The following is an 8,015-nucleotide window of genomic DNA, read 5'->3' as shown; positions in this document are numbered from 1 at the left end:
TTACGCAAGATGGACCTACAAAATTGACGCAAATTAAAAAAAAAAAAAATAAAGAAAAGAAAAAGAAAAAACTGAAAGCAAAACAAATTTTAAAAAATAAAAAGTAAAAAAAATTGGAACCCATAACTTTTGACGTAAGAGGTAGGAACACTGCTGGAAATTAGGCTTTTAGTGGCGTTTAAAAAACGCCACTAAATCTATCAAAAACGCCGCTATTTGTTTTTGTGACGTTTTGTACGAAACGTCGAAGATGCGGCCGTCGCTGTAACTTTCGGACGCTTTAAAAGCGTCGCTATATTAGTATAATGATAATCCTACACTTAGCGACGTTTTAAAAACGTCGTGATAAATCTTTTTTATTTTAAAAATATAATTGCTGGCATTTAAAAACGCCGCTATAGCTTCATTTTTTTTTTCTTTTAAATTGTGCTAATTTTGTGAGATTTAACCCCCCCCCAAAAAAAAAAACCCTATAATAAAGATGAAAAATATTCAATATATTGACTAAATTTAGGTAACACAATACCGGATCAATTCATGCTTTTCAATATGCAAAAATATTTCAATTCCAAGATGAAATAAAATTAAACTAGTGCCTAAAGTTAAACTAGTGCATAGTTGTAAGTTGAAAGTTATTACAAAACAAATCGGCACAAAAGATGCAATTCAAACTAATTATACATACAAATACTATGAAAGCATCTACCAAGAAGCAAAAATTCCCGGGTTTTTCTGTTGATGCAATCAAAGAAATGTCTAAACTATCATTGGAAAAATAAAATGAAATCTGATGTGCACTCTTCAATTCAGTCATGAGCCGCCAAAACCGCTGCTGCAACTCTTTTCAATGATTCAGAGGCCTTGCGCAGATCAGATTCAGAAAATGGAATGCTGCAGGGAATAAAAGTTACATCAGAATTATATATGAAATGTGAAATCAACACAATCTACTACTTACCAGATAACCAAGATGCTCAAGTGTAAAATCTTTCCAAATCCAGCCAATAATCTTCTGGGTCATAACAAATACCTGCCTCAAGCTTAGGTCTCTTAATAAGTTCAGAAATTTCATGAGCAACTGAAGATTGACGAACAGATAAGCCCACTACAGGTGCAAGATGTGATGTCCCAAAGATAAAAATTTAAAACTAAGAATTAAAAGTCATGATGTGCTGTTGTGTTATCTAAAGAGAAGCTAGTTTCAGGAATAAAAATTCAAGTTGAGGTAAGAGTAATTAGACAAAGCCAACTAGTTCAGTTTGCTTCCATGAATTTTATTTTCCTAGAGTTTCAATAAGCAATGCAACATCATACATAAGATTCAGAATTCAGATTTCTTTTGTTCTGCTCAGTAGTTCTCACATCTTAAATGGCCACTTAAAGAAAAGATTACAAAGCAAAGATTTTATTAAAGATTAATAAAATAGCAAGCACCATCTATAAATAGCAAGTACCATCTATATTGCATTATTTACAAGAAAGACAGAAAGAAAAACAAAATCAATTTGCAAATCATATCAAGTTTGTCACTAGAAGAAATCATTACTCTATGAGTTCTGTTTTGACATTAAGAGTAACTTTTTTGCTTCTTGCTCTATTCATAGTGTTCAAGTAAATTTATCCTTATTCACGACAGCAAGTGCTCGTAGCAAAATATGAAGTAAAATATGAAAACTCCATCTATACAGAACAAATAAGCAAAGGACAAGAAGATACCTTAGCCACTTCCAGAAATGACAAGACGTACGAGTCTTTTGACTTCTGCGAGAAAGAGAAAAATGTTAAATTACAATGTTGTACTAAACTCCAAGAAAAGGGTTGTTGACAACTTCCTTACATAGGTATGAAAGGATCGGAATTTGCCACCACGAAATCAGCAACCCTACCAAATTGTGAAGTCCAATCAATTTTAGGTTTAGTAACAGATCATCAATAGTTCTTAAGATAAAATTTTCAAAAAAAAAAAAAAATTAAGATATTTAAATTGGATGGATGAATTTGTCTAGCAAAAAAAGATGGGCGCCGGAGGGGGGGGGGGGGAGATCAACTGCATGCTATACAACACATGCAAGACCAATCATGTACTCTTTACAGCACTGGGAAGCAGGTTGAAAGCTTCCAACAAATTTTAGTTCCCCATGCTTACAATAAAACTATCAATGAAATTTTTCCCGTTAAAAAATAAATAAAGAAATAAAAATTAACCCAAAGGACAAAAAGATATGGAGAGGAAGACAAGACAGTCTGGTTACACCACCACCATCACCGTTACAATAAAACTACTTACACTTTATATCAAAATATAATATAGAAATCAATAGAACCTATCAACTCATATGTAGCTTCTTAAAGGACTTGTGTAGTTACCAAAATTTTGCACTATCTTAACAACAATAAGTAGTCAGTGAACATTTTCCATTTGATTTCTATTTCTTAGTTTCAGTATTACAAAAATACTTACTGCTTGAAGTTTGTCGACGTTCTTAAAGCAGATGATTTCATGGAAAGGTATGGACTCAATTGGCATCATATATTTCCTGATTCATAATCAAATCATCACAAGATTAAAGCATTTGAGCAGTGCAATATAATAGCACAAAGAAAAATTCTCAACCAAGAGATTCTCATGGTTAAAGTTTTTTTCTTGATAGACATAATCAATGATTAATAACAATGAAATCATTAGCATTGGAAGACAGTAACTTCATAGCTTGAAATTGACGTTGCAAGGCAGTAGCTTCGCATCTTGACACAATTCTCTAATTAATGTTGACACAAAATAAAATTCAAACAATTTCTGAGTCAAATCATCGTCATATTTGTCAAAGCAAAGCTCATGCTAGTGTGGCAAATATGTAAGGATATATTACCTACAGGTCAACACCCATAATCTTAAAATACCCACTCTTTTCAAATTTAAGACCTTACTATAACATATTAGACATCACAATTGAAAAAACAGTAAGAAATTTCATTATTTCATCGGAATGTGCACAAAAGAGAATTCACTCTTAGTCAAATGCATGTACAACTGCCATCTTCTCACTTAAATTAGTCTACTTCCAAAACAAAATGGCCCAATTCATATCACGTGTGTGCCTAAGACTGTGTTGGGAACAGAGGGACAAGAATTTTAAAAACAGAATGAAGACTTTGATTAGGTTCTTGAATAAGCCTTTGATATTAAATGCAATGCAGTAGGACCAATGTGTGCTTGAATGATCACTATGTCCTCTCTCTTTTTATTAATTTTAAGCACCATGATTAATTGTTAGTTATTAACACTAAAAAAGTAACAATCTAGCTAAGGTGGTATGCACACTGCTGAAAAATTCACTTTTAGTGTACTGTCAATCCTGCACATGTGTGTTTGATGTATAGCCAAAATTGCTTTCACAGAATACTCATAATAGCAAGAATTCAAAAATGTATGCTCACCAGGTAGATTTTGAAATCTATGGAGTGGAAAATCAGAGAAAAACCGTCATGTCAACATATTTTCCAGCGATGGTTCTGGCTGTTACCAGTCCAGCTGCCAAAGCAGCACCGAATAAAGCGTGCAATCTCACACAGTAATACTTTGCCATAAAGATCTTCATTTTGTCCTATAAGAATGAAGTCTCAACACCACAATAGAAAACTAATCCAATTTAGCTATAAAAAGAGTAACAACTAGGGTTCATAACCATCCAATCTGCAATTCTACTGTAAAATTGAAGCTCAAAATGTTACTTACTACTCACCTTGTGGTTTTGCTCAACGTAGTTGATGACTAGTTTTCCAACGGGCAAGGTTAGGGCACAAAGAAACTGAAACAAAGCTATGATTAGATTTAGAATAGTGGGACGGGTAAGTATGATGCACTCCAAATGGCACTAAAGATCATGTGACACCTAAATTAAGCATTCTTCACATTAAAGAACACTCTAAAATCAATGAACTTACAATGCAAGAAAAATAACCTCAAACTTTAAATATTTTCTCCTAACGAAATTAACATGAACTAAAAGCTGAATTCTCCCCTTCTTATTCTCTAAACAATTTTTTTTTTCCACATCCATTTCATCTGTAAAAAATAGAATAGAATTGTTTCAATAGCTACACAATCTAGTAAAATGAGTTCTAATTTATGAAGAACCCCAATAGGCACATGTATATGTATCTGGGTGTGTTTGTACACAAAGAGAGACATGGATTACATATAGCAAATCACATCAAACTAAGCCTTGTGTCCCAATCAAGTAAGGTCAGTTACATGAATCATTTTTTGCCATTCTACTCTACCAAGGGCTATATGCTCGATTAAATTAAATAAATTAATATCTTTTTTAACTACCGCATCCCATGTCAGCTTAGGCCTTCCCCTCCACATCTTCTCCATTAGAATAATTAAAGAGTTAAATATTGGAATCTTGTATTAGTTATATTTAAAAAATCATATTCAATACTCCATTGTATTACACTTAATAGATTATTATAGGCTATGTTTGAATCATGAATTCGGATAGAAATTTGCGAAAGGAAACCCTTCACTTTTCCTTTCCCTTCACAAATCCCTTCCACAATCCATGATCCAAACACAACAAAAAGTATTTTTGATCAATTCCATCGTGACACTTTCAAAGTCTGTAAATGATGAAGTGTTGCACATGTTTCATATTAATAATACTAATGTTGGTATTAATATATTTTAAAAAGGAAGTTTAATTGTGAGAAAATGTTGAAGTTCAAAATTAAATCAATAAATGTTTAAAATTAGAACATTTATATAATTAGATTGAGGGATTAAATTTTTCACAAATATATGAAAAAGGTCTAAGCCTGAAGTATATTTTTTCTCTTATTGAATCTTTTGTTAGTAGCATTGATATAGATTATGATATTTAGTTATTTCAATTTGTTAGAAGTGTAAAAGAATGTGACATATTGAACCAGGTTACAAGAAAGTTATGGTAAGTTGATTATTTTTCAACATAAATGCAATGGAGCAAATTGTCAAGATAACTCATTCAAAAAATCTTGAATATTAACACAAGACAGTAAATGATTGTTAAAAAGAAAGTAAAATAAATAAATAAATAAATAATAGCGTTTGTCTTGGAAGTTGGATGCAGAGTTAGTACTGTGAAACAAATCTGTAAGAATTGATATGGTCCCTTGTAGTAGAAGAGTTGCAGAGATCCGTAAAACAGTGGTTATGGTACCATGAAGCAAAAATTTATGTGGTGTTTTGAGAAGTTAGTAAAAAAACTAACTTTTTGGCTTTTTTGTGTAAAAAAATTAAAAAGTCAAAAAGCTAGCATTTTTAGGAAGTTCCCAAATCTTGATTACATGCATTCTTTATCCAGACAGGAAATATGTAACAAGAAAGTTAAGAAACACAAAATAACAAATCCCTAATATTGTTTTCTCAGTTTGGCCTTGGCAATAATACCGGCACATGTTAAATCTTCCAAGTGACTTTTAACTAACCTCCATTTTTCTGAGGCTCTTTAAATCTCTCTGGTACGATACTACTTCATTCTCCCTCACTTCCAAGATTGGGAATAAGGTAAGAAGTTAGATGAGATTTGGGAACCACCCTGTAAGTAGAATTAATGAAAATTAGATGCATCCCACTAATATACATCAAACATGAAAATACATAACAATATACAAAAAAAAAAAAAAAAAAGGCAACGAATCCATCAAATGAGAGCACAACACTTACATGCATATCCTTTCTATCCATGGGCCTAAACAAGAAAAGTAGAGGCCTTTTCAGGCTGGGCGTACTTAAAAAATGAGCATTCAGATTTGTACACAGGTTCTTCTTTACTTTTATTTTGCTTACACATACACAAACATATAATTATAAGGGAAATTTGGCCAAAACCCCTCCATTTGACCCTTATTTGGTGAAAATGATAACTTAATTTATTTAATATCAACTTTAAAACATATTTCATCCCAAAAGGCTCAATCATCTTTTAGCAAATAAAAACCTTAAAGAGGAAACACATAGAGTGAGAGAAAATATATAGATCTTCTAAGCTACCTATTTGTAGAACAAACAATAAAACTATTTAAATAAAATATAGTTACAGATCAAAACCATTGAAGCTGACTACCTGAGAGAACTAAAACAAATAAAGAGCTATAGATTCGATACCTAAGAAAAACAAAAACATAGATCGAAATCAAAATCATCCAAAACAAGCTTGAGTCAGACCAATAAAAGAGAAGAGCACCTAGATCAACAATGGAAATCAAAATCCTAAGCAACCGTTTCAGTCAATCGAATGAAATCAAACTGATAGAATGTAAATCAAAACAGATCTAGATTGCTACTGTGCAGTCATGAAAATCTCTGAATCTCGAGTGAACACAACGAGTACAGATTGAAAAGCCCTTTCAAAAAAATCCACTGCATTTTTTCAGCGCCGTGTAGAACGAAACCCTAGATAAATGAAAATCAAGGGAGATCGAACAATCTTGAAGAAAATTGGTCAAATCAAGGGAGATCAAACAATATCGAAGAGAGATCGAATAATCTCGAAAAAAAATTAGTCAAATCGAGTGCACAAAACAAGATTTCAAAATAAAAAAATAATGAAAAACGATTGAGATAAAAGATCTAAGGTTTTGATCTACAATAGGCTTACTTGAAATCTTCATCATCAGTTGCTTCGTCAATATCTACAAAGAGAGCTTCATTCGTGCCATTTTAGAGAGAGAATAATGTTGGAGAATGAGAAAGAGAGGGGAGAAGGGAGAGGGTAATGAATCTGTGACTCTGATGTTTGGAAATAAAACTTATATTCTATTAGGTTTGAGTGGCAGAGGTTTGTTTCTTTTTCTTTTTTTAACTCATTAACTAATTGGCAAGGTTAAGCATCAGCGAAGGCACGCATCTTGGAAAACGAGAAATGAAGACGTTTTTCAAAAAACGTCTTTTTCTAAGCGCCGTGATAATGAATTTTTCTTGTAGTGGAATGACTAGGTGCCGTGTGTGCATCCAATATCACTATAACAAATAAGACTTTTAGGCATCAAATTTTTATCTAAAAAATGAAAATTTTATTACAAAAAACATTTGGCCGCCAATATCAGTTGTCTTAAGGATAATTGTCAAAAAGTTATTCTGAAAAGTCAAAAAAATGACTTTTAGCAATAATTTCAAAATGTCGATAATTAGTGTATTTTTAAGGACAAAATAATTTGGTCTTTGAAAGGTTTGTTTTTTAGACAAAATTTTAATTCCAAAATGATAGTAATTTTTTACTGAATGTCCAATTTGTAACGCTTCTCTTTTTATTACTCGGGTAACATTACCAAATCTTTTATTATAATACAATTTCAGAGATAACGTATGGAACTTCAGTACATCCATAAGGACAATTAAGTACGAGTTCTCTTATTTAAATACACGATGAATGCAACATGAAACATAATTACAGTAAATCGCCTGCGGGCTTACATCAATACTTAAAAGAGAAAGGGTTCAACCCCTTTTTATAACAATGGTATTTGGCCAACAATTAAAAGGCCTCGTGGCCAACAAATAATGAAGATCCTTAACCTTGAAACACTTCTCGATGTTTACTTGAAAAATAATTAGCAACGTGGGATGAACATAAAGTCCAATAGGGATCCCAACATGATCCTAAACAATAACAACATATAGATAGTTAGGATCATGAATGTTTTAAGTCACACCATATACATAAGTATTAGTTTATATATGAAGATATACTTACATAGATATTTTTCTTGAAAATATTCAATTTGCTCAACAACACAACCACTCGTCTTTCCTTCTTCTTGTTACCTTTTTAATTTTAAACTTACTCGGCGACAACCAGTCTTGTTACCTTTGTAATTTTAACCCACAGAACCCAATTATGTTTTCTTAGAATCCCGAACTTACACCAACTTCACTTCACAATTTCTGATTAGAAGTATCCCAAACAAACATATATAACGATGATACATATAAAATACACCTCACATAACCATTTAAGATACAGACATCC

At 32.0% G+C, this 8,015-nt stretch overlaps 1 long non-coding RNA gene across 1 annotated transcript; it reads right to left on the bottom strand.

Moving 5' to 3' along the window:
- Positions 1 to 753: 753 nt before the first annotated feature.
- Positions 754 to 6,780, bottom strand: LOC114291936 (uncharacterized). Its single transcript, XR_014366669.1, has 9 exons — positions 6,645 to 6,780; positions 5,473 to 5,582; positions 3,744 to 3,809; positions 3,439 to 3,605; positions 2,462 to 2,537; positions 1,838 to 1,882; positions 1,717 to 1,761; positions 959 to 1,030; positions 754 to 891 (listed from the first exon to the last, which is right to left on the bottom strand). It is a non-coding gene; the product is annotated as an uncharacterized LOC114291936 (long non-coding RNA).
- Between the last annotated feature and the right edge of the window lie 1,235 nt (positions 6,781 to 8,015).

The sequence above is a fragment of the Camellia sinensis genome, chromosome 4 (assembly GCF_055761805.1).
Source record: "Camellia sinensis isolate YWXY chromosome 4, ASM5576180v1, whole genome shotgun sequence".
In the NCBI taxonomy this organism is placed as follows: domain Eukaryota; kingdom Viridiplantae; phylum Streptophyta; class Magnoliopsida; order Ericales; family Theaceae; genus Camellia; species Camellia sinensis.
This window is presented reverse-complemented; position numbering and strand designations above follow the sequence as displayed.